The sequence below is a fragment of the Canis lupus genome, chromosome 3 (assembly GCF_003254725.2).
Source record: "Canis lupus dingo isolate Sandy chromosome 3, ASM325472v2, whole genome shotgun sequence".
Classification (NCBI taxonomy): domain Eukaryota; kingdom Metazoa; phylum Chordata; class Mammalia; order Carnivora; family Canidae; genus Canis; species Canis lupus.
The window spans coordinates 8,849,148-8,873,168 of NC_064245.1; the positions used below are offsets into that span (position 1 = coordinate 8,849,148).

General features: G+C 34.3%; 1 long non-coding RNA gene across 2 annotated transcripts in view; it reads left to right on the top strand.

Annotated features, from left to right (window-relative positions):
* Nucleotides 1–24,021, top strand: part of LOC112653831 (uncharacterized) — a 108,506-nt gene that overhangs the window by 20,692 nt on the left and 63,793 nt on the right. Inside the window, exon 2 of one of the 2 annotated variants that reach the window (XR_007409692.1) lies at nucleotides 21,408–21,622. The exons of the other annotated variant lie outside the window; for it this stretch is intronic. This is a non-coding gene — a long non-coding RNA (uncharacterized LOC112653831). The remainder of the gene's footprint in view (nucleotides 1–21,407; nucleotides 21,623–24,021) is intronic. 2 annotated transcript variants of the gene reach the window in all.

Consider the following 24,021-nt stretch of genomic DNA (forward strand, 5'->3'; position numbering starts at 1 on the left):
ATAAATTAGAATGTTTCTTCCTTTTTGTTTTGACAAGGCCACAGATATTTTATCATGAATTCCTCCTAATAGTGAAAACACCTATAAAATGACTCTGGTAAAACTGGAGGTAAATATATGTCTTTTGATACATCTAATAAAATAATGAATAAAATCGCCACTAGTGCCTTCAGGATACCATATCATCCTTATTAAAATGAGAGCTTTTAAAGTACTTTTGCTACTATCAAATTGATTGCTGATTTTAGGAGAATGTGTTTTGAAGTCACTTGAATGTTTAGACATTTGCATAATATGTTTCGTAATATTAAATTTCACCTCACTGATTTATCTCAGTATGTGCAGTTTAATTAAATTAATAGGTGCACGATTCCATTTCAGAGAATAAAAACTAATGTTCTGCTTAATAAAAAAATTAAATAGAACATCTCAGGTTTTTGGACACGTATATCATGAGAAGAACAACTGTTGTTGGGGGTGCTGCTAAGATATTTATCTGGCCAAAGAAAGAGAAAATATTGAATGTCAAAAAGAACCAAGACATAATAATAATAAATTAATGTTAAGCTAAGAAAGGGGAAAAAAAACAGGCATAGTTAACTATAAATTAGGCAAGAGATGTAAAATAACTTTGGTTCCTGACTACCAATTCTGTAGGGCTCCACTGATTGCAGTGAGTTTTCTAGAACTCTGGAGAGGACCCAACCCTGACCTCACCCTGTGCTTTCCCATACAGCTTGTGGTATGAAATAGGAGAAACACACATTCACTCATCTTCTCAGAGACTTTTTTTTTCCTAATGAGTTAAGCTAGCCCATTAATGAGTCTTTTGTCAGAATATCATGTCGAGTAAAAATTTCGCATGCAAGTTGATCGTAGAACTGATGGAATTTCAGGGAGGGGGAAAGGGAGAGAGATGTAGCATGGGAGAAAATTAAGTTGGAAAGAAGAGTTTTTATCTACTTCAAATAAATGCTTGTTTGGGGAAAGAATTTATTGACCTTAGATGATAAATGAATTGGAAGAGAAAAAATCATAATGTCAATAGCAATTGAAGGATCTCTTGATTTTTCCTGCAGCTACTTAATTAATTTCTCTTTTCCCTTATACAGAAATTAAAAAAAAACACACAAAACACACACACACACACATTGCAGCATCTTGTATTCTAGGATTTGAAAGCTTGAAGAATGATTACAATGCAAAATTATTTTTTTTATTATTTGAGCAAATTGAGAAAAATTTTCTCCTGTTTGAGACTTAAGGTGATATTGAAAAACTACAGATTGTTATATTTAATAATCAAGATACTATTTTAGAAGTTTATTTTTTTATCAATCTGTTTAAGTTTTATTGTGCTGTTTATTAATTTTCATATCACTGAAGTCAGTTGTTGCAAGTGTACAACCTCCTGATTACAGTAAATTAACACTGAAAGTACCACATCCCAGGAAACACTTTCATCTGAGGCAAATCCAAGTGGTTGTTTCCTCTTTACACTTCCATCATCCTGAATGGCGCCCCCTCTCTGTTTACAGTTAATCACTCCCATTCTCAGCCTTACAAAGCTACTCCTCGGTATTTATTTCTGTAAATTTGCCTTTTCTAAGCATTTCATTCAAAAAGAAACCTATAATACATGTTCTTTTGTATATTTTCAGCTCTTTCACTTAGAATAATATTTTTGAGACGCATCCATGTTGTAGCATTGATCAGTATTTCTTGGAATTATTGAATATTATTCCATTTTGTGAATTATACTCCCTTTTATTTTTCTCTAAATCATTACTAGAGGTTTTTAGATGGTTTCCTGCTTGGTCTCTTATGAGTGATTAATATTGCTGTGAATCTGCATACATGTCTTTGTGGACTTAGAAAAATTTTTCTTGGATAGAGTCCTAGAAATAAAAATTTCTGGCTTTATGATCCTTTCTGAATTAAGTTTTGTATATGGTATGCATAGGGGTCTTTTTCCTTCCTTTTCCTCCTCTTTTTTTTCTCTTGCAAGTGTACATCCAACTGTCCCAGCACCATTTATTAAAAAAAATACACTTCCCTTATTAAATTGTACTGACATCTTTGTCGAAAATAATTTACCTTAAAGTGAGGATCTTTTTAAGAACTCCCAACTCTCTGGGATGCATGGGTGGCTCAGTGGTTGAGCACCTCCCTTTGGTCCAGGGAATGATCCTGGAGTCCCGGGATTGAGTCCCATATCCGGCTCCCTGAATGGAGCCTGCTTCTCTCTGCCTGTGTCTCTGCCTCTCTCTATGTGTCTTCATGAATTAATAAATAAAATCAAAAAAAAAAAAAGAATTCCCAATTCTGGTCCATTTACCTATATGCTTATCAGTGCTCTGACTGTCCTCTGTCTTCATTACTTTAAAGTAAATTGAAAACAAATACTATAATCCACCAAATGTGTCCCCCCCCCCTTTTTCTTTCAATGTGTCCTAGGTATGCTCGTTCCTTTGTTTTTCTATATAAATTTTGGAATAAACTTTTCAATTTCTATAAATTAGCCTGCTGAGATTTTGATAAAGATTGTATTGAATTTATAGATCAATTTGGTGGTAATTGCCATTGTGACAATATTGAGCCTTCCAATCAATGAACATAAAACATCTCTCCACTTATTTAGATCTTAAATTTTCTTAACGTTTTGTTGTTTTCAGTATATAAGACTTATGCTTCTTTTGTTAAATTCATTGCAAAGTAGTTTACTCTTTCTGATGCATTGTGTATAAAACTGTTTTCTAATTTTCTTTCAGATTGCTGCTAGTATGTAGAGATAAATAGCAGTTGAATATCCAACTTGTATTCTGTGAGTTTGTGAACTCATTTATTAGTTCTAGTCATTTTTTCCCCTTAGGATTTTCTACATATAGGATCATGTCTCCTGCAAATGAAAACACTTTTACTTTTCCTTTCTGATCTGTATGCCTCTGGTATATTAATTTCTTTCAAAAAAATCTTCTGCTATCTAAGACCTTTAATACAGTGTTTATAGAAGTTGACAAAATGGATATCCTTGCTTTGCTCCAGAAACTAGAGGGAAAGCATCCCAGTGTCTTTGTGCCTACACTCTCTCTTGTGGGATTTCGGCCATTTCTTATGCAAGGTCAACCATTTATCTTATTGATGCTCCATAAATTGGTCCATTAAACATACATTTTCAAATTTTTTGGCATCATGTTTTTGTATTTTCACAATAGAAAAATGAATCCTGAAACAGCTTAGGCTTGAAAATAAGCAAGTTTGAATAAGATATAACGAATTTACATTTTAAGAGAAAAGATGATATGAGGGAGAAAGAAGGATTAATACAAAGGGTAGCAAGTTTAGGACAATTAAGCATTACAAAAGCCAGAGAGATGGCAGGGATGCAGAATAAAATTTAATACTGAAAGTTGTAAATTCAGTTATAAGGATAGGGCAGGTACATTAGGTATGTGGTACATTAGGAAAAAGAAAGTGATCTTTTGAATGTCTGAAAATATATGCCTTATTTCATAGAAATTAATTAGGGGCTTGAATAAGAAAGACTGTGTGTGTGTGTATAAATTATAAATTAAGCCAAATATAGTATTTTAAGCCAAATAAAATATTTTTGGTTAAGGACATAAACTGTTGATACTGAAGGCATTAAAAGTTAAAATTCTTTGATTTTTGTTTCATTTTAAAACTTTATATCTTATGCATATGAAGTCTAGAACATGTATATCATATATGTGATATATATAATTATACATGTTACGTGTATCCTTTATGTAAATTACACCTTTGAATGTCTAAATGTCTACCATTTGATATATTCTAGAACCCAGCATCTCCAAGTGTGGGTGAGGACCAGCAGTAGCATCATCACCTGAGCTCTTATGAAAAATGCAGAATCTGAAACTTAACCAAGAATCTGCATTTTCAAAGATCCCTATGTGATCTGTGTTGACATTAAAGTTTGAGAAGTCCTGATTTAAAATAATATGCTTTCTGGGGACACCTGGGTGGCTCAGTGGTTGAGCATCTGACTTTAGCTCAGGTCATGCCCCCGGGTGCTGGGATGGAGTCCCACATCAGGCTCCTGCATGGAGGAGCCTGCTTCTCCCTCTGCCTAGGTCTCTGCCTCTTTCTCTGTGTCTCTAATGAATGAATAAATAAAATCTTTTAAAAAAAATAAAACTGTATGCTTTCAACTAGCAATTACATCATCTTCCTGAGATGATATATATGCCATGCTAGACACAGTGAGTATTAAATTATTCCTTCGTGGAGGAGTCTCACAGTCTAGTAGGAAACCAGGCACGCACGCATAGTGATAGAGGGCTAAGGAAACACGACTCCTTTGTGATTGTCAGAGAAGATAGAAAGATCGACATTTTAACTGGGCTTTCAAAGATGGGAGTTTTCCCCAAGCCTTCAACTCTTCATCAGCAGAGGGTATGTGGGAATTCTGCTTGAGAAAGACCAGCTTTTTTTTTTTTTTTTTTTTTTTTTTTTTTTTGAGAAAGACCAGCTTCTGACAAAGCTTTCAGTTCCAACTATACAGTCCTAGCCATTGTCTGCACAGCCTCTGACAAGATCTTTATTCTTGCATGTTGGGATCCTCACTGCTTCACATCCTGCAGGGACCACATTTTTGCTAAAACTGTAGAACTTGATTCCACCAGGATTGAACTCAGGTTATTTCTGTAGTTGCCACAGGAAGCCTCAGGGTTTCTCATTCCTCCTGAGTGGTCTCCTGCTTATCATTTAACCCTGAAAAAGCCAATCCCCTTCTCACCATCTCTCTTTTGAATTTATCAGTAGCAAAATCTCCTATATTGTCAACTTCCTTTTTTTGAGCATTTACTTTACCATTTTACTTTGAAAGAAACCTGAATCTCCACTGATGATATCCTTTCTCCTGAAGCTCTTCCAAAGACCACTCATTTTTCTCACACCCCAATACCCTCTGGGCTTAAAAGTGGAGTACTTTTTCTTTGGTTCCTCATTGAATTCCATTTCCCTCTCCTTCTATTTTCCTTACAACCATCTTAATATTTTTTAAATTATTACAATTCATCACTACTATTCCCCATAGTGTTAACATCTACAAGTATCTGAGCATTTGCTTCATCTCTCAATGCTTTTTCACCCTTTCACCATTATGGTGGTTTCCTCCAAACCTACTGATGTCTTATTTCTTAGTGATTTGAATATATGAAGAGAGGATCCTGCTAATTCTGGCCTCTCAGCTTCTTTAATCCCCTGCAAAGAGTGTAGCCATCACTTACCACAGCCAGTCATTCCTTTGGTTATACCCTAGGCCACATCAATCCCTACACCTGCGACCTTTCCATATCTCATTTTTATATAGCTAGTTATTGATTATTCCTTCCTCCCTTCCAGTTCATTCCTCTAGAATTGTATGCCCAACAAGCTTTTGTTTTACTGCAACTTCTTGTCCACTGAGCCTACCAGTTTCATTGCTGAACCTTCCTCTTCTTTTCATCACCACTTGTGCCTTTTTTTCCTCTATCTACCCTTATTCCCTTGGTGATCTCATTTCATCTCATGCATTTAAATATGATCTCTATGTTGATGATACCCAAATTCATATCTCCAGCCTATATTTTTCTGTTGAGCTCCTAATGTGCTCCTTGGAGGCAATTATTTTTGCTTTCATTTTGTTAATTTGTATATCTCACCTGCTAGAACAGTGTCTGGAACATGGTAGGCCTTCAATAGATCCATGAACATATTTTTTTTTGGCCAACTACAGCAAAGAACTTAGAATATATGGTTTACTGAAATAACTTTGGGCAGGTAGTCTTTGGCTGAAATGAAAAGTGCCTGTGTGTGTATAGGGATGAGGAGTTTGCACTTGACCGTTCAGAGAGAGCAAGATGTCAGATGACTTTGTGTCTGAGTTTTCTATCTTCTGTCAGTGAATAGATGGTGACACTGTCAACACAGATGGTAACAGAGTAGGTGAGGTAATGTTTGTCAGGTGAGAAGAATGTACTTGTTATAACTTGAATTTGAGATTTCTATGAGATGACCAAAAGATGAGCCAGGGTGTCAGCTGTAGATCAAACTGGGCAAGGAAGATTCAGATTTACATTTTGTGAATAATTTTCACTAGAGTATGAATTTTCTTCTCATAGAGTGTATCTTTCTATCCATTTACTCATGTGATTCACTGAAACACTTTTCTTCTGAATAGATATCAAACAAAAGTAGAGTTTTATGGCAAGTGTAACAAATCTTTGAAAGTATGCAAAATTAATTTATTTTTAAGAAAATCAACTATGGCTATAAAATAAGATCCTTTGTTCTTGGCTAGTTTGAGTTCATTGAACAAAATTATTCAATTGTTTTTAATGGATATGTAAATGTAGATAGACATGGACACCCATTCATCGACTCCTACCCCCCATATTTTTGTATGTATGTGTGTATATATATATATATATTCAGACCATGTCTATATTTGTTCACATTCATAAGGGTTTCATGAATCAAAAGAGTAAGCCTCTTACTTAGATCATAGTATTTTAGGGTTTTATAGACTCATAGAGTCATACATCATCTTCAGAAGAGAATTCATAGCCTGAATTCTGCATGATCTCTGGTTATCAGGCATGTCATGTGTATCTCTGTGAATTTAGTAAGCAAATAACCTGACAGACTATAACTGCAAAAAGCAATATAGTAGGCAACAAATACATGGAAAGATATAAAATGTGCATGGACAGATGTATATAAAATGAGTATCATCTTTTAATTATTATAAAAATTTTAAATTATTGGCAGGAGAAAATTCACATTTGTGTGTGCTTCAAGGGAAGCACTTCCTAGATTTTAAAAAGTATATCATACTTTATGCAGTTTTATTCCAGTATGAAAATGTTCCCCTATGGCTCTAATGAATGGCCCATTTTGTTACCAAGTAGAGATGAATGTGCAACAATTGAGCAGGTTTTATTGTCAGAACCCCATGTTTTCTGGTTTAGAACATCATCATAATACCACCCTGAACTGCCATTTCCCTTCCTAACAGTGTATCCACAGAAATTATAATTGCCCATAGGTGGGGGGGGTAATTAATAAAATTTCTTGGATGTGGGCTACAGGTAGAGAGCTGTGCCTCACTGAAGCAGGCATATCTGTCTTTACACATCCCAGCACTTGGTGCACAGTCAATAGAGCAGCAGAATTATGTTGATCAGATTTCAATTTTTATCCGGTTCCTCTTAAAAATATGTGTCTAGATATTACTAACTGCAGAGTATCCTTGGAAAAGTAGTTAATGGTTAGTCTGTGAATATCGTGTTCTTTTATATACAAACTCACTGTGTTTATTACATGTGTGTTCGCTTTCTACTACCAGACTACTTTAAAAATGTTCCAGTACGTTTCTTGTTTAATGTAATTTCAGTTAATATACTAAGTGGAATTATAATTCTTTTGTTTATAGTTAAAATAACACCATTCTTTGAAAATGGAGACAGAATAAATCCTCATAGTCATATCACCAATATCATAAAGGGATATTCTCATCATCTTTATGCAAAAATTGACAATGATGAAAAGGACAGAAATAAATGATAAAACCTTATCTTCTATCTAGAGGGGGCTCTGACTGCACCAGTCTTTGAGTCTGGATTGGTCACGTGATTGATTAGGTCAATGGAACTTTAGTCAAAGTGGCAGATGCAGGTGCTTGAAATATGCTGGACATTGAAGCTCTTTTGCTGTTGTTTCCACAAGTAGAAATCTTAGCCACCAGGTGAATAATCTGGGTCCTGTGAGAGGATGGGAGGATGTGCAGAGGGAATCCAGAAGGATTCCAGCACATGTATGGAGACAGTTTGCCAACCTCCATACATGTGAATGAGGACATCCTAGATCATCCAGCCACCTCAGGGCTGGGGAGCTGACAACAGAAACACGAGAGGGCTATAATAGAACCCTCCCACAACCATCTAGATTGTAAAAATCACACAGTTAAATTCAGAATTATGAGATAACTTAAATATTTATTTTAAACCACTGAGTTTTGAGATGATTTGGTGTGAAGAAATAGCTAACTGACAAAGCAATGTATTTTTCTTATTTGATACTCTCTTTACTATAAAAATAAGAAAAAAAAGAATTGTTCTTTGCTTGTAAATTATTGTCACAGGCCGATTTAATTAATATACTGATATAACATCCTTTCCCCATTTCCAGCTGGAAGATGAGGGAGCTGAAATGGAGGTGGAATGAGGTTCTAGATGTAGGGTTAAGGATCAAAAGAATGAAAATGCAAACCACATTTTTTACTAATTCAGCAAGAAATAGAAAGACATCACCGATCTTTATGTATAAAATTACCCAGTTGGAACTGTGTTTAAGAATGTGTTTAGGATGAAAAAAAAAAAAAAGAATGTGTTTAGGATGAACATGCACGTGTAGAGAGAGATTAGTAGAGGGAGAAGGGATAGAGACTGTATATGGGGATGTAGTAAAGGGGATATAAAGGTTGGAGGACAAGTCATAAGGCCCTTGCACTAATGTGAGCAAGAAAATAATGCATTATTCTAAAGGAAAGTCTGCATTAAAATGGACAAGGAGAATTAGAGGTCCATGACTGCTTCAAAAAGGTTGTGTATGGACTATGAGCTTATCAAAAAATTGCTATAAGGGCACCTGGGTTGCTTAGTGGTCAAGTGTCTGCTTTCGGCTCAGGGCGTGATCCTGGAGTCCTGGGATCAAATCCCACATCGGGATTCCCGCAGGGAGCCTGCTTCTCTCTCTCTCCCTATGTCTCTGCTTCTCTCTCTGTGTCTCATGAATAAATAAATACAATCTTTAAAAAAATTGCTGTAACTCAGAATCTGGTATTACCAGTGGTGAGCTGAATGAAGCAAATTTTTTTTCTGGGAGAAAATAGCAAAGATTAAAATTAAAATTAAAATTAAATTAAATCTAGAAAAATAATTTTCATACATATTAAAAGCTATAACTGTACATTTTATATTAGCTTATATTTATATTAAACTCCATTAAAATCATACATCTAAGTAGTTGTAATAGCATTTGTTTTATCAATATATTTTTTCTTTACTTCTTGGGTCTCCTGTTACTTTCCCTTTACTACCTCTTTTTCCTCCTCCTCCTTATTTTTATTTTGCATAATTTTTGGTTGTAATGTGGACTTGCCCCCATCTGTTTGCACTAAGCTGTGGGATACAGTGACCATAGTGGTGAAGAGAATGGACCCAGTGTTCATGCCTACATCCAACACCTACTAATTTGGTAAACTTGGACATGTGACTGAAGTTCTCTGCAGCTATTTCCTTTCTCTTTTTCAAATTTTTATTTAAATTCCAGTTAACATAATGTGCAGGGTTGATTTCAGGAGTAGAATTCAGTGATTCATCACTTACCTACAACACTCGGTTTTGTATATGTTTTCTTATTCATATATATGGAGTATTATTGGAGCTCACTTTGCTATGTTATATTAAATATTATGTAAGTTAGTACATCTAAAGCACTATATGTAATGTTCTTGGGGCTGTAATCACTCAATGTTATTGATTAATTGGCTCTATCACTATACTTCATGGAAAGTGCTGGAATAAATGATAGAACTTCATCAGTGTCTGCCAAACAAATATACTCAGAACCATAAAAACATTGTTAAGTATTTTATTTCAGTTTTCAAGTACCACACCAAAACAACAATGAAAAAAACCAAAATCCACTTAAATTCTACCATCCTGACTCATCACATATCTTCAGTTTTTCCAAATTTGTTTTCATTTTTTCTATAGCCATACAATTACATATTTTGCTTAATTCTGACTTATTTACTCTAAAGGAGCTCTGTATGTTCCATTAAGTTTTCATGATTATGATTTTAATAAATAGGCTTTATCCAATAGTCATAATTTACTTGACTCTATTTAATTTTTTCATAATTTTAAATGTGTAAATGAAGATATTTATGCTGAGCTTTTTTAAAATACTGAGCAGATTTTTTTTTTTACTAAGTTTACACCTACAATAAGAATTGTCCCTTCCAAAAAAAAAAAAAATTACAAAATGAACGGCAACACATTTAGCTGAACAACCTATGTTGGAAGCAGCAAATTCAAATAGAAATATATGCCAATAATAAAATTTTATCATAATTTGTTTCATAAAAGAAGAAATATTAGAATACTAAATAATGGATGCATCATTAAAATGAAACAATCTAACTTAAATTTGAGTACTTGGATCTGGTTAAATATTTTTAAGACAGAATGGTAATTCATCACCTAAAATATAATAGAAATACCTCCAATCTCATGCAGGGAAGAACACCAGTACTTACTAACATTTAATTTTCCTCTCCTTCTGGATCTATCGGGAAGACTATAAACCAGAGATAGATAATTAATTCTGTCCAATTGGCTGTGAGAAGTGTGATGAGTTTTGCCTCTGGGATAAAGCTTTTGCTTTATAAGATTTGTTTCCTTTTGGTGAAATAAAGAAGGTGAATTCATGATCTAGATAAAAAATAATAACAAAAGACAGCATAGCTTCCATTAGCCTTGGTCTCTTGTGTTTGTGAAAGGCAGAGCCATCTAAGACATGCATTACATGGGTAGGGTAAATGCAAAATAAACAAATGTTTACATAACCCTCTGTTGTTTGGAAGTTTTTGGAACTTTTACAGGTTCCAGGCTCTCATTGGTTGAGCAATACAATACAATATCTGATGTGTTTACGTATTTAATCAAATAATTCTCTCTCAGAATTTTCTCCATTTTCCTTCAAGCCTAAATTACTTAGTTTAATCCTCTTTGAATTAATATTATGTAGTAATAGTTTATGCTCCCTTTCCTGGTACTCTTTGAATATGTGATCTTTTCTCAGTTTAGTTCCTTAACATTTTCCTATTTGAAAATGTTACACATAATAAAAATTACACAGCTTTACAAAAAAACACACAAGATTTTCAATAATAGAATAACTTTACAATATTATGATTCCAGATTGATGGAGTGAATGATCCCCCTTTTTAGACATTTCTGAATATTTATATTAATTGCATAATAAGGATTATTCCTATCCATGAGAAAGTGTGATAACATATTTAATTAGTTTATCCATAAAATATTTTCCTTTTAGTAAAAAAAAAGAAAAATTTCCTTGCACCTTGCAGCAAAGTAACGGGTTAAACCTGTGACACACTCTAAAGTTTGAAATGGACGTGTTGTTGAACTACAGATTATGAAAATATTTCAGAGCAAGAATATATTCCCATAACTTGATAAAAATTGCAAGCCAATTACCTGCAAAAATAAGAAAGGGATTAAGTTTGATAATTTAGAAATATAAATGTCAGGAAATATGTAATTGTTTTCAATTTCATCTCTCATAACCATATAGACTCAATGATAGTTTTCCATTATAGAAGACTAATTAGTTTTGCAAAAACTGGCATGTTTGCAATGCAAGGTATCATAATTAGGATTTCATGTTTTAACTTATAAGTGTGTATCATTGATTTACTGCTGTGTGCTGTCTTCTTTTAGATACATCTTTTGAACAGCTATTTCTGAAATAGTCATTTTTGCTCTTTCCTTGAACCATATTTGTGTTTAATCAGAAAGCAAAGGTGCTATTTTTCAGAGGAATATTTAAAAATTCAAAAATAAAGAAAATCTTCGAAGATCAAGAACAATTTTAAAAATTCCATCCTATATATTTTCAGTCATTTGTGCTGTTTTTTATTGTCCCAGAAACCTTCCTACTAAATTACAATTTCATCTCCATTTTGAAGAAAGATTATTAGAAAATAAAACATATAAAACAAGAGAAATGAATGAAATAAAACACATGGCATTGCAGAATGAGTGAAGAGGAAGATAATGTGTTGATGAATGTTTCATTAGGCAATATCTTACCTCCCAAATTGCTGCATTGCTAAATTGGATATTATTAATGTGAGTAAAGTGTGTCTAATGGGATATTAAAGCATACAAATACTTTCTTGAATTGACATAGGTTTAAATCTAGTTTAGAAGAGGATGAGGAGATAAGAAAACAGCTAGTAAATGTAAGCAGTAACTGATAATGCTACTATAAGAAAGAAGCCATCAGTAGAGGGAGAAATAATTGTGATATGAACTGGGTTAGTTCGTGTATGCCCTTTTCCTGCAGCTGATGAAAAAAAATTAGCTCTTTCATAAATAATCAGGAATTTAAGTGTCAATATAAATATCCTTTTTTCTGAATCTGGATATTTGATGCTTGTGTGTAAGAGTCAATGTATGCTCATGGTAAATGGATATGATATTTGACCTAAGATAGGTTCAATTTTGGAGTGTCTGGGTGGCGTGGTTGGTTGTGCATCTGACTCCTCATTTGGCTCAGGTCATGACATGAGAGGCTCCATGCTCAGCAGGGAGTCCACTTGAGGATTCTCTCCCCCTCCTCCCTTTACCCCCTCCTACTCACACCCTCTTTTGCACTCCTCTCTTTCTCTAAAATAAATACATCTCTAAAAAATATATAGGTTCACCTTTTCTAAGATAATATACACCTGAAAACACTTAGTTTTATACTGTAATTAAATCTCTTGGAGTATTCCTTTCTGAATAAATTAATCAGAACACATATATAAGAATTAGTGTAATGTCATCAGAGCTTAACTTTGTGCTAATGAAACTGAACTTAGTGTTTCTAATCATTTGAACCTAACTCAGCAGTTTAAGTTTAGGGCAAGTATCACATTCTCACAGAGTGAAAACAAAATATCAAAAACAATAATCTTAACAGTGAGAAAATAAAGCTCCAAGATTAAAAAGATAGCAAATACTTGAATATAATTTCTAAAACATTGAAAAATATATCTTGGATTTTAAATACTACTCTGCTGAATTTACACTGCAACAGTGGTGGTTTATTTGATTTTTAATTTTTAAAATTTATATTGAAAATGGCAAGAAAATAGGCCATTGTTAAGAAGATCTTCTAGTGCATGTTTTGTGGAAATTAACAGTAACCTAGATAAAAAAAAGAAAGAGAAAGGAAAAAAAGGGACTCCTGGGTGGCTCAGTGCTTGAGCGTCTGCTTTTGGCTCAAATCATGATCCTGGGGTCCTGGGATAGAGTCCCACAGTGGGGTCCCTGCAGGGAGCCTGCTTCTCCCTCTGCCTATGTCTCTGCCTCTCTCCTGTCTCTCATGAATTAATAAATAAAATATTTTAAAAATAGGTAAAAATAGTTTGAGTTTTTAACACACAGCTGGCTACATAACACAACTGTTTACTTTGGATTGTTTACTGTTCAAAAGCTAATATTTTATATTTTCTATACAATTTGAAAGAAAATTAGAATCTAAAGTTTTTTTGCTTCTGGCTACTATTTTCAGAACTGCACAAGAAGCAGATCTTCAATAGAACGGGGGAAATTCTGGGCAGCAAGGATTGCATATATGTGATCAGTTCAGTTAGATCAGTTTAGTTTGATTAGTAGCCAAATGTGAAAGGAAATAAAACCATGGATCTTATTTGACTGATTTGACCATATGATTCTTTTGAAATGCTTAATCTGGAGTTCCCACAAGTAAAAAAGAAAAAAAGAAACCCAGTATGTTTCCATAATGATATTTTCTTAAACTTTATCTGGGTCAACTTAATTATTTTCAGAATTTAGGAGAATCCTTTCAGTTCCTAATCTCAGTTGTGAAGTTGTCTTCCATTTAACAATGGAAGTATCCTTCCCTTGATTATCTTTCAAAAATGCATGAATATATATTCTTAGATATTCTATATTATATAAGAATATATAATATAGTAAAAGGCGAAAGATTTATTCGATCTGAAGAGATAGCCAAACTGTGGAAGGAGCCTCGGTGTCCAACGAAAGATGAATGGATAAAGAAGATGTGGTCTATGTATACAATGGAATATTACTCAGCTATTAGAAATGACAAATACCCACCATTTGCTTCAACGTGGATGGAACTGGAGGGTATTATGCTGAGTGAAGTAAGTCAGTCGGAGAAGGACAAACATTATATGTTCTCATTCATTTGGGGAATATAAATAATAGTGAAAGGGAAAATAAGGGAAGGGAGAAGAAATGTGTGGGAAATATCAGAAAGGGAGACAGAACGTAAAGACTCCTAACTCTGGGAAACGAACTAGGGGTGGTGGAAGGGGAGGAGGGCGGAGGGTGGGGGTGACTGGGTGACGGGCACTGGGTGTTATTCTGTATGTTAGTAAATTGAACACCAATAAAATATATAAAAAAAAAAAAGAATATATAATATATAAAAAGGCATTTTTTTTCAAAAAATTAATATATTTCTAATGATTGTCAATAAACTCATTCCTATCATAACAGAAATGTATTTCCTCAATATAAGTAGTTTTATTTTGGTCAGTAGATCATCATTTCTGTTCTTGATAGTCGTGGAATCACAGTGTTTTGAACTATGCATTTTATAAATCATATTTATTTATTTATATAAAATGTCCTTGGGAAATTAATCTTTCCTTGTTATTCTCATGTAGTACTTCACCTTAAAAGGGCTTTTATTTTCCCTTTCTTGAGAATTACTAGAAAATGGATTTTTCCCCTAGAATTCTTGCATACTTCTAACATGGCACATCAGTGGAACTTATAGCATGCCCAGTCCTTCTGTTTAAAATTCTTTGTACATAAAGTTGCCACTGGGTTGCATTTTTGTATGTAAAACATAAATGATGGGGAGAGACTACTGATTTGACATTATAATATAGTATAGCATGATATGTTTTTGTGGAACATAAAAACCTCCCTTTTGTTTTTGTGATGTAGAGTCACATGTGCCAACTCTAGGGATAAAAGTCGCATGATTGGTAGACCAATGGAATCCATGAGTGCCAAAGTCCTTCACAGCTAAGAAATCTATGATAATTTGTAATTTAAGATAATGGACATTCTTTGTAACTTTTTAGCACGTTGTTCTATTTTCTTTTCCTGGAATGCCCTCTTTAATGCCATGGAAGTTTCTTCAGAACCTATCCTTCAAATCCAAGGTCAGTTCCCTTTTCCCAGAAAACTTCATTGTCCTCCAGTGAAAATTTGTCTCTATAGTCCTTATGCTTCTCTAATCAAAATTGTAATCAAAATTGGCTATATCATGAAATGTTTGCATAATTGAATTGTGGAGAGAGGAAACCAGGAATAGATCAAAATCAAAACTTTGATTAAAGTCCTTGTTACTGGAAGAATCAGGTGACACGAAGAGTACAGAAAGAAGGCTTTAACATCCACTAAATTTGCTCTGTGTTACACATTTTAATCACCAAATCCTTCACGAACAGTTGGCCTTCGAAACCCCTGTTGTCAGTAACAAACTCTACTTGATGTTATACCATTTATGTCATACTTTATTTTTTTGGTAGTAGAAAAAATACATCAGATGGCTTTTTAATGTAGTACTTCAAGTTTCATGGACTGCTCCAAGTCAGATGACATCTTAGGCCTCAAAGAAAGAAGCAGCAAAGACTTCACTGCAGAGAGGTGCCTTTCTGCATTAAGCCATCGGCTTTATCAAGAAAATACATGCCTCAGCAATGTGAATTGGAATGAAGGTCTAAATCTTTACAACATCTTATTTTATCTGTTTACTTCTTGCTACCAGATAGCCTTGGACATTTGAACATGCTTTAATTCCTTGGGCTTATTTGTCTAAAATCTGTATTATAAAGAAATTCTGCCTAAAGGAAACCCGGAATTTGCCTGAGGGCTCTGTGATATGGTAGGAAAAAGATATGCTAGCCGAGTCCAGAAATGCATTTTTTATTCAGCTGCATTACAGTAAGGAAAGTAAGAAAACTATTAACATGGGGCAACACAATTGATGTGCTTACCTCATGAAACAAGCATGATATCACAGTTACATCTATCTTGAATACTCATTGTGTTTTGGCATGGTAAATATCAATACGGTGTGGACATAAAAGACTTCCAAATGTTGAGTAGATAAATCCCAACCTGATTTATCTTTAAGGAATCTAACAATGCTAGCAAGTAAATAGTGGAGATTTCCATTAAAGATAATGGAGGACTTGCAATTTAGCACAAAAAGAGTATTTTTTCTTATTAGAGAAAAAGGGATATGTATCGCATTCATGGATTTATGTTGTTTTATATGTTTATCAAGATTGAAAGGGAAATGGTTTTGCTCTGGGGAAGAGGGTTCCACGTTTTAAAAATAATATCTCTCAATTATTCATCCACACATGCTGAAATAAAAAAATGGTTGTCTCTGAGTCAATCATATAAAAAACAAACTTACTATAAGACTTAAACCTGTAAGAGCCAATAACAAAATATAGAAGCAAATCTTATGACTTTGGCATGTAAGATTCCTCAAATAGAACTCCAAAAACAGAATTCATAAGAAAGAGTTGATAAGCTGAACTATAGCAAAATTAAAAACTTCTGTTCTTCAAAAGACACTGTAAGAGAGAAAGTGGTTGCAAAACACGTATCTATTCAAGGACTTGTTTTCAGAATAGAAGAGTAAACAAACACAATCTCTCCAGAAAGTCTCATGATGCAATAGTAAACAACACCAAATCAATATTGGGCAAAAGATTTGAACACACATATTAACAAAGGAGTTTTAATTTGTATTTCCCTAATGCCTAGTGCTGTGGAACACCTTTTCATGTGCTTATTGTTCATCTGTGTGTCCTCTTTGGTGAAACATCTGTTCACATCTTTTGCTCCTTTTCTAATTGAATTGATTGTTTTTTAAATGTGAGTTTTGAGAGGTCTTTATATACTCCAGATGCTAGTTCTTTATTGGATATGTGGTTTGTAAACTTTTTCCACCAGTTTGTAGCTTGTCTTTTCATCTTCTTCAGCCAAAGTTTTAACTTCTTTAAGTCCATTGGATCATTTTTTTTTCCATTAATGGACTGTGCTTTTTTTTTTTTTTTTTTTTTGTCAAGCCCTGGATCTTGAAGATTTTCTTTTATTAGAGACACAGACTGCTAGAGTAGGGTAGGTATTGTCAAAAAGGTTGTTTTTGTTTTTTGTTTTTTGGCGTGAAGGAACAGGGTTTTCCTATGGGTTTTCTTTCTATGCCTTATGGCTGTTCCAGGTTTGATGTCACGCACATGCTCTGGCTGGTGCATATGGGAGGCAATAAGAAAAGCGAAGGGATTCAACACCATCAAGTCTTTCCTTAAGTCCTGTAGTCCCTCAGCAGCCCACTCCTACTTCCTACCTTTGGGAGACTTTGTATGGGATTCCTTGAGTCCTTGAGGGCCTTCTATGACATTTGCCTGGAGCAGCCATTAGCCATTCTATTGGAAAATCTGAATCTAAACTTTCCTCTCATTCTCAATAGACTTTTTAATAGTGCAATTTTTATTCTCATTAAAGCATCATATGTTGAAGATCTGTGGGTATGCAATGTGTGTCAGTATCTCGAGGGTGGATGGATGCCCAGTATACCATAACATAGCTTGGGCTGTCAAACTGTATTTTTTACGTAATAGCTCAAGAGAAACTTTAATTTCTAAGACCTCTACTTTGTTGAAAGAAATCATGATTACCTCTACTCATTTCTTAATTAATATATCTCAGCCAAATTTCCTTTCAAATTGCCCTTTCAGTCTCCTTATTAGTGGGATTGTTATTCCAAACTCCCTTCAATTTGTCTCTGACCTAATGTACAGACATACTCAAATAATAATCTAATGCATCTTAATTGCACTCTGCAGGATAGGGCACCTTTTACAAGGCTCTGTAGACAAGACATGCCCAGTATCTGCATCACAATTCACGGTTCTCGGAGAGCCATCAAACACGGATGGATACTAGGATCTGCACTAAACACATGAAAGCACCATTTAATGATTATATACAGTGATGCAATTAACGTAGCAATGACCTTAAATACACTTGAGTATTTCTTGAATGTTAAAAAAAAAAAAAAAGGTAACCGATAATATATCATTTAAAAATAAGTTTCAGAGGGTAGGACTTTCGGTGATGACCAAGTGATAAATATTCTCTCAGTAAATACTCTATGAAAGCAACTATCAACTTTTACCAAATGAACAGTAACAATTAGGTCAATACACTAGAATTTGACTAGATATGTAGAAAAACCTGAGGAGGTTTGTCTTTGAAGATATGCTGAACATTAGAGTACAATAGGGAAGCCGATGACAAAGCAGAACTGTGCTTTACAGAGGAGTATGACAAAATCAGAGCAACTTTTTGGCTTGAGAACAATATCTACATAATTCTACATCTCAAGCTACGCAAGGTTAACAGCAACTGAAAAGCACAATCCACTTATGATAGTATTGATGGCAAAGTTTTCTTCTTCCCAAATCAAGGGGAACCCAGTTACCTGTGTGTGCATATGCAGTAAATACAGGGTTGGAAACATGATAGAAATATTTATAGAAACAAAAAGGCCCAGAAGAAGAAAACGTATATTTTCTAGGAAGCCTCAAGAATGGGAAGAAAGACTTCCTGGACATGATACTTGTAAAAATCCTGAAGTGGGGAAGGTGGATGGCTGTGGTGATATGTGTGGGCTCTTTCAGGTAAAGAGCCACAAGAGCAAGAGGGTGGGGTATACAAGTAGCTGGAGGGGAGTTGTCCTGAATTTTAGAGGCAGTCAGGCACTAGATCAGGATGGTTTTTAAACCTTGTCACCAACCTGGAGTTTTCCCCTACAGGGATAGAAAGCCATTATTGAAAGGTTGCTTACTGGGAAGTGTTGTATCAGATGCGTGCATTAGAGATACCAATCTGGTCGCTGGCTGCATGGGTTAGAATTAGGGAGACCACTTGAGGAGTTTGTTAGCATAGTCAGTTGGTGTAGGAGGAAAGGATGGACTTAGAGCAACCCTTCTGAAGCTGTTTGGTCTTGGACCCCACTACACTATTAAGAATTATTGTGGGCAAAGAACTTTTGCTTTTTTTCCTTCAAATTGCCATAGCAGAAAGTAATACCGATTTTTAAATTACTATTTTAATTATCGGTTACGAAACCACTACAGAGATGTTCTTTTTTATGGAAACATAAAACGTTACAAAAAAAATAATTCCAAATTAAAAATCTGTGAAAAGAGTGATATTATTTTATAGTTTTAAAAAACTCTTCAGCGTCAGACTTAGTAAAACAACTGGGTTCTCATATCTGCTTCTGCATTCAGAGCAATCTTATTTTAGTTGATGTATATTAAAAAATGTGATCTTAGACATGAGATGGAAGAGGAAGGAATGCTTTAATAACCTTTTCAGATAACTTTGGATATTCTTCTTTAATACTCCATTAAAATTTAACTAAAGGTAGTTTATAAACTTGAGCTCCAGTGTAAAATCGGAAACTATATCAATAAATTTACACGTGTTGTTACATTAAAATCCCTCTGGTGTCTTGCACTTTGAATGGATCTTCTCCCCGTGAATGATCTTGTAAAAAAAAAAAAAAAATTGTTTGGAAAATACTGGCTCATACCACATTAGTCATAACTTTCAAATTTTGACACATTTTATCGTATGGTATTTTAGGAAATCATACTTGTTATTACCTCTGATCTCATCAGAATATCCTTTAAAGAATCTAGAAGCAGTCAAGCTAATAGCAATAAATACTAGTTTTCCCAAATTCTAATTTTCAGTTGAAGGAAAGCTCAAATGTTATCAAGAGCAGTATATATTGTCATTTGGCTTACTTGAAGTTATAGGCTCACATTGTATATTTTTGAGAAAATGATTGACAAATACTCAAGTCTGAATGACTGTTGTTTTGTCATTCTAACAAATAGGCATCTTGTTCTATGAAAAGTGACTCAAAACTCAATCACAGAGAGGTTTTCTTCTAGATAACCATTGTACTGAAGTATACGACAGACATGTCTTGTGTGTATTTTCCATCTTCTCACACAGAAGATTGGAAAGAAATGTACTCATTGTTAAGATTTAATTAAATTTTACTCTTTTATCAAGGACAGTCAAGGCATGAAAGTGACGAATGAAATGATTGCTAATGTGCTTGGGTGTTACCAACCGCATCATTTATAAGCAGTCGGCATCTTAACCACTGCTGCTTTTGCACCATTAGTTAAAATACCAATATGGTGGGAAAAGCACATAACATCATAAAATTACTGAGAATGTTTTTTTGGTCTTCGTAATCCCTGGAAATGTATCAGAGATTCCTAGGAGACCATAGACAATACTTTGAAAACCGCTGACTTAAAAAAGATCAGAAAAAAATCAGGGTAGAATGGATGTAAGAGATTTGGATAAATAAAATGTGTAAGAATTGTCTTTTTAAAAAAATCTCTCTCAAAATGCCTATGCAGTGTATTAGAATAACACAGTGCAGCCTTTTTTGTGTGTGTGGTTTTGTCTTGTCTTCTTTTCAGGTGACTTTTCTGTATCATTTGTCTAACTGATCAACTTAATGCTTTGTGAAACTGTACCTGCCTTTTCTATACTCACTCAGGATCTCCTGAGATATTATTACCATGTAATAATTAAGCACACAATCAATAAGACTCGATTAGTGGATTGGTTTCTAGCTTTTGAAACAGACTGAAAAAAAAATGGGCAGTAGACCTGCACTCTTCTGCAACCTAACATTATTATATTAAGCACAACTCATATTATTTTTAAATTAGTCTAAAATTGAGATGTATTCAAATACTAAAGTTATTGGCATCCTAATTCCTTTTCCACTTAATTATAATAAAATACCACAGAACAAATGGGAGGGTTTGCACAGTAAACAAAGCCTGGAGGGATAATATCTGCCTCACCTTTTCAGTTATTACCTTAAACATCTGTCTCTATGTTTGTGACCTACTTAGGGTTATAGGTTTTGCATAGTACTATATTTTGAGCCAACTTGGAAGATGGTAAGAACATAACAAAAGACATAATTGCTGATAGGCATAAGGCTTTATTCTACCACAATTTATTAAAAAGAGGAAAAGGCCATTTATCTCTGTTCTAGGTATAGTTTTGTTCTGATCTTGAGTCCATGACTGTGGACATATCAGTTAGTTGCTATGTGCTTTAACTGACTCATCTATAAAAAAGGTAAAGCTAGATAATTTGCCAACCCCTCTCTTCTTTATTATTTAAATGAGCTACAATCATCAATCTCTGACCATAGTGACCAAAATGATTACTTTATTATGTATTGAAGAACAGTCCATGAGCTGTTACAAAATGGAAAAAAAATGAATCAGTTTGGTCACCTCTGTAATGCTGTGGTAATCTTTAAATTTCTTCCAGATTTTTAATATGTGCGATTCAATCCTACATGAAATTATTAGATGTATCTATTTTATCTCTTTTTAGCAAATGTAAATTTTCAGACTACATTTCTTTCCTTATCCCTATTAGAAAATGGTGGCTTTATTTCTACGCTTGTCCGTCACTGTTGATTGAGCTGCATAAATACAAAATTGATTTTGTAAAGGAATAAATGAAGCTTATTGAGTCAACATATGATGTTTTGGAACCCCACACTGTCCTCCAAACTTAATTCTTTGAGCCCTTAATTATACAGTGTTGACTAAAATTTAGAGTTGGAATACAGCAACAACAAAAAATAACAGGTAAGTATAAATAACTAAGAAAATAAAAAGTCATAGTCTCTATTTCTGCATAAGGAAGGGCCTACCTTAGTGGCTCTGGATGATAATTAGATAAATTAACTAACTCTCCTTCTAGAGTGGTTAAAGGGTCTTCCAGGAGCACGGAGAATAACTTTTAGAATAGGTTGGTAGACCTGCTCTGAGTTACTTGATGATTTAATTCTGTTTTATAATCTTCTTTTTAAGTGTGTGATTTGTGACCAAAAAACCATGAGAGTGGTGAGCACAGGGGAGGAGCCCCTCTCTCTTTCCTGTCTCCTTCCCTTCTCCCTCTCCGTCCCCTGCTGCTTCCACCGATCCTTAACCATTTGGCTTCTATTACAATAGGCAGCTGTGTGTGGTAAAAATTAGGCTCTCTTTCCAAACATAAAGCAAACCAATGCTAGAGACATTCAAAATAGGCATTTCTCATCCTGATCAAAACGGAACATTGTGAACCACACAATAAAGCTTACCTGCACTTGCTTATAAAGTGACCCCCATCAAGTTACTTTATCACTAATAGCATAGGAATTGAATGTATAGCACTTTTTGAAATAGCAGTGAGTAGTTACTGTTTCCTCTTTGTCACACAAAGAAATCCTGATTTTATTTTGAAGGAGCCACCTTTCCTACTCTGAGCCCAGTGTCACTGGTAGAGTTGACTCTATCCAGCATCATTGTGTGTTGCCACCAGAACCCAACCAACTGGTGCATCTCCTAGGCAGAGTGATTGTTTCAGAGAGGGTTTCTCACCTACTTTGGGCCAGCTTCCCCCAAAGCCCTACTTTGTTTTTAAATTTAAGTTCAATTAATTAATATATCATATATTAGTTTCAGAGTAGAGGTCAGTGATTCATCAGTCATATATAACTCCCAGTGCTCATTACATCACATGCCCTGCTTAATGCCCATCACCCAGTTACCCCTTCCCCCTACCCCCCTCTCCTCCAGCAATCCTGTTTGTTTCCTATGATTAAGAGTCTCTTACGGTTTGTGTCTCTCTCTCTAATAACATCTTGTTTTATTTTTCCTTCCCTTCCTCTCTGCTCCTCTGTTTTGTCTTAAATACCACATATGAGTGAGATCATATGATTGTCTTTCTCTGATTGACAAAGCCCTACTTCTTATACTTGCTTTGAAGACAGCATCTCTCCTGCTGTGATTATAACTGAGAGAGACAGAATCCTTGAGCTACGTAGTAGACATCTTTTCCTATAGGGGAGCCAGCCTGTAATGTTTGATGGATGGGAGGAACAGTATAAAATAGTTCAGTCATAACAGAACTCACAACGAAAAGTAAAATTTTCTTTAAGCCACTTCAAGTAGGGCATCTTATTTTACATTTGAAATTTCTGCTCTAATAAACATAACATCCTACAACTCTGTGTTTTATTTACCTTTGTATTTCTTTGTGCATTACCTTAATAGGATTTTTTTTTTACTTCTATTAAAAGTAAAATTTGTCCAGTGTCCCTATGAACTGAGGACACACAAAATATTTATATACATAAAACAGATCACAAAAAGTCACTGTGGGTCTCTTGAATAATTCATTTAGTTACAAACACAGCCAAAAGAAATCGAATAGTTTATTTTTAGTCTATGATAGAAATTTGGTCTTTTAGAAGATTTTAGCTGTATGTTATCAAATTCTAATTGTAATATTGAGTTTCAAGGAGTATTCTGTATGCAATTATTTTTAATTTTTTTTCCGCATAGCTCATACTCTAAATGAATAGTTTTAAAAAGTGAATTTAAAAAATGGTAAAGACTTAGTATGCACACAGAAGTCCCATGAGGAGAATTTAATTTGGTCTTTTCTCCTGTCTTGAAAAATAATTTTTGATTATAATAAATGTAGCTTATGTAATAGCTAATAGAGTAAAAGCTAATTATATCAAAACTTCTAGCTATGTGGAACCTTTACTTAACGTTGACCTTGAAATAGTTTTTCTAGACTTTGCCAAGAGAAGATCTACCCATACTTTAAGTGCTGTAGCTTTCTGAACCTTGAAGGTTTGAAACAAACCCTCTGAAACCTCCATTATGCTATTTTCCTTGGAATGGAGCAATATTTTCTGACAGAGTAATTCAAGTTGTAGTTATGTGTTGATACTGAATAGCCTGAGGCTTAAAAGTTAGTGCTAGGCAAATTCTTATTATCTGCACTCACCAAAAAATAGGTATGACAGCAAAAAATTAATCTTATGCCTTATATCAGGAAGATGAAGGAAGCAAAAATGAAGAAGTTGAACCTTCTTATTTCAGATTTGGGAACAAAAGTTAAAACCTTCCCATCATGTCAATATGCTTGACTTTACAGAAAGGTGGGAAAATAGTGCGTGGAGAAAATGTATGTATTTCTAAAACAAAAGATG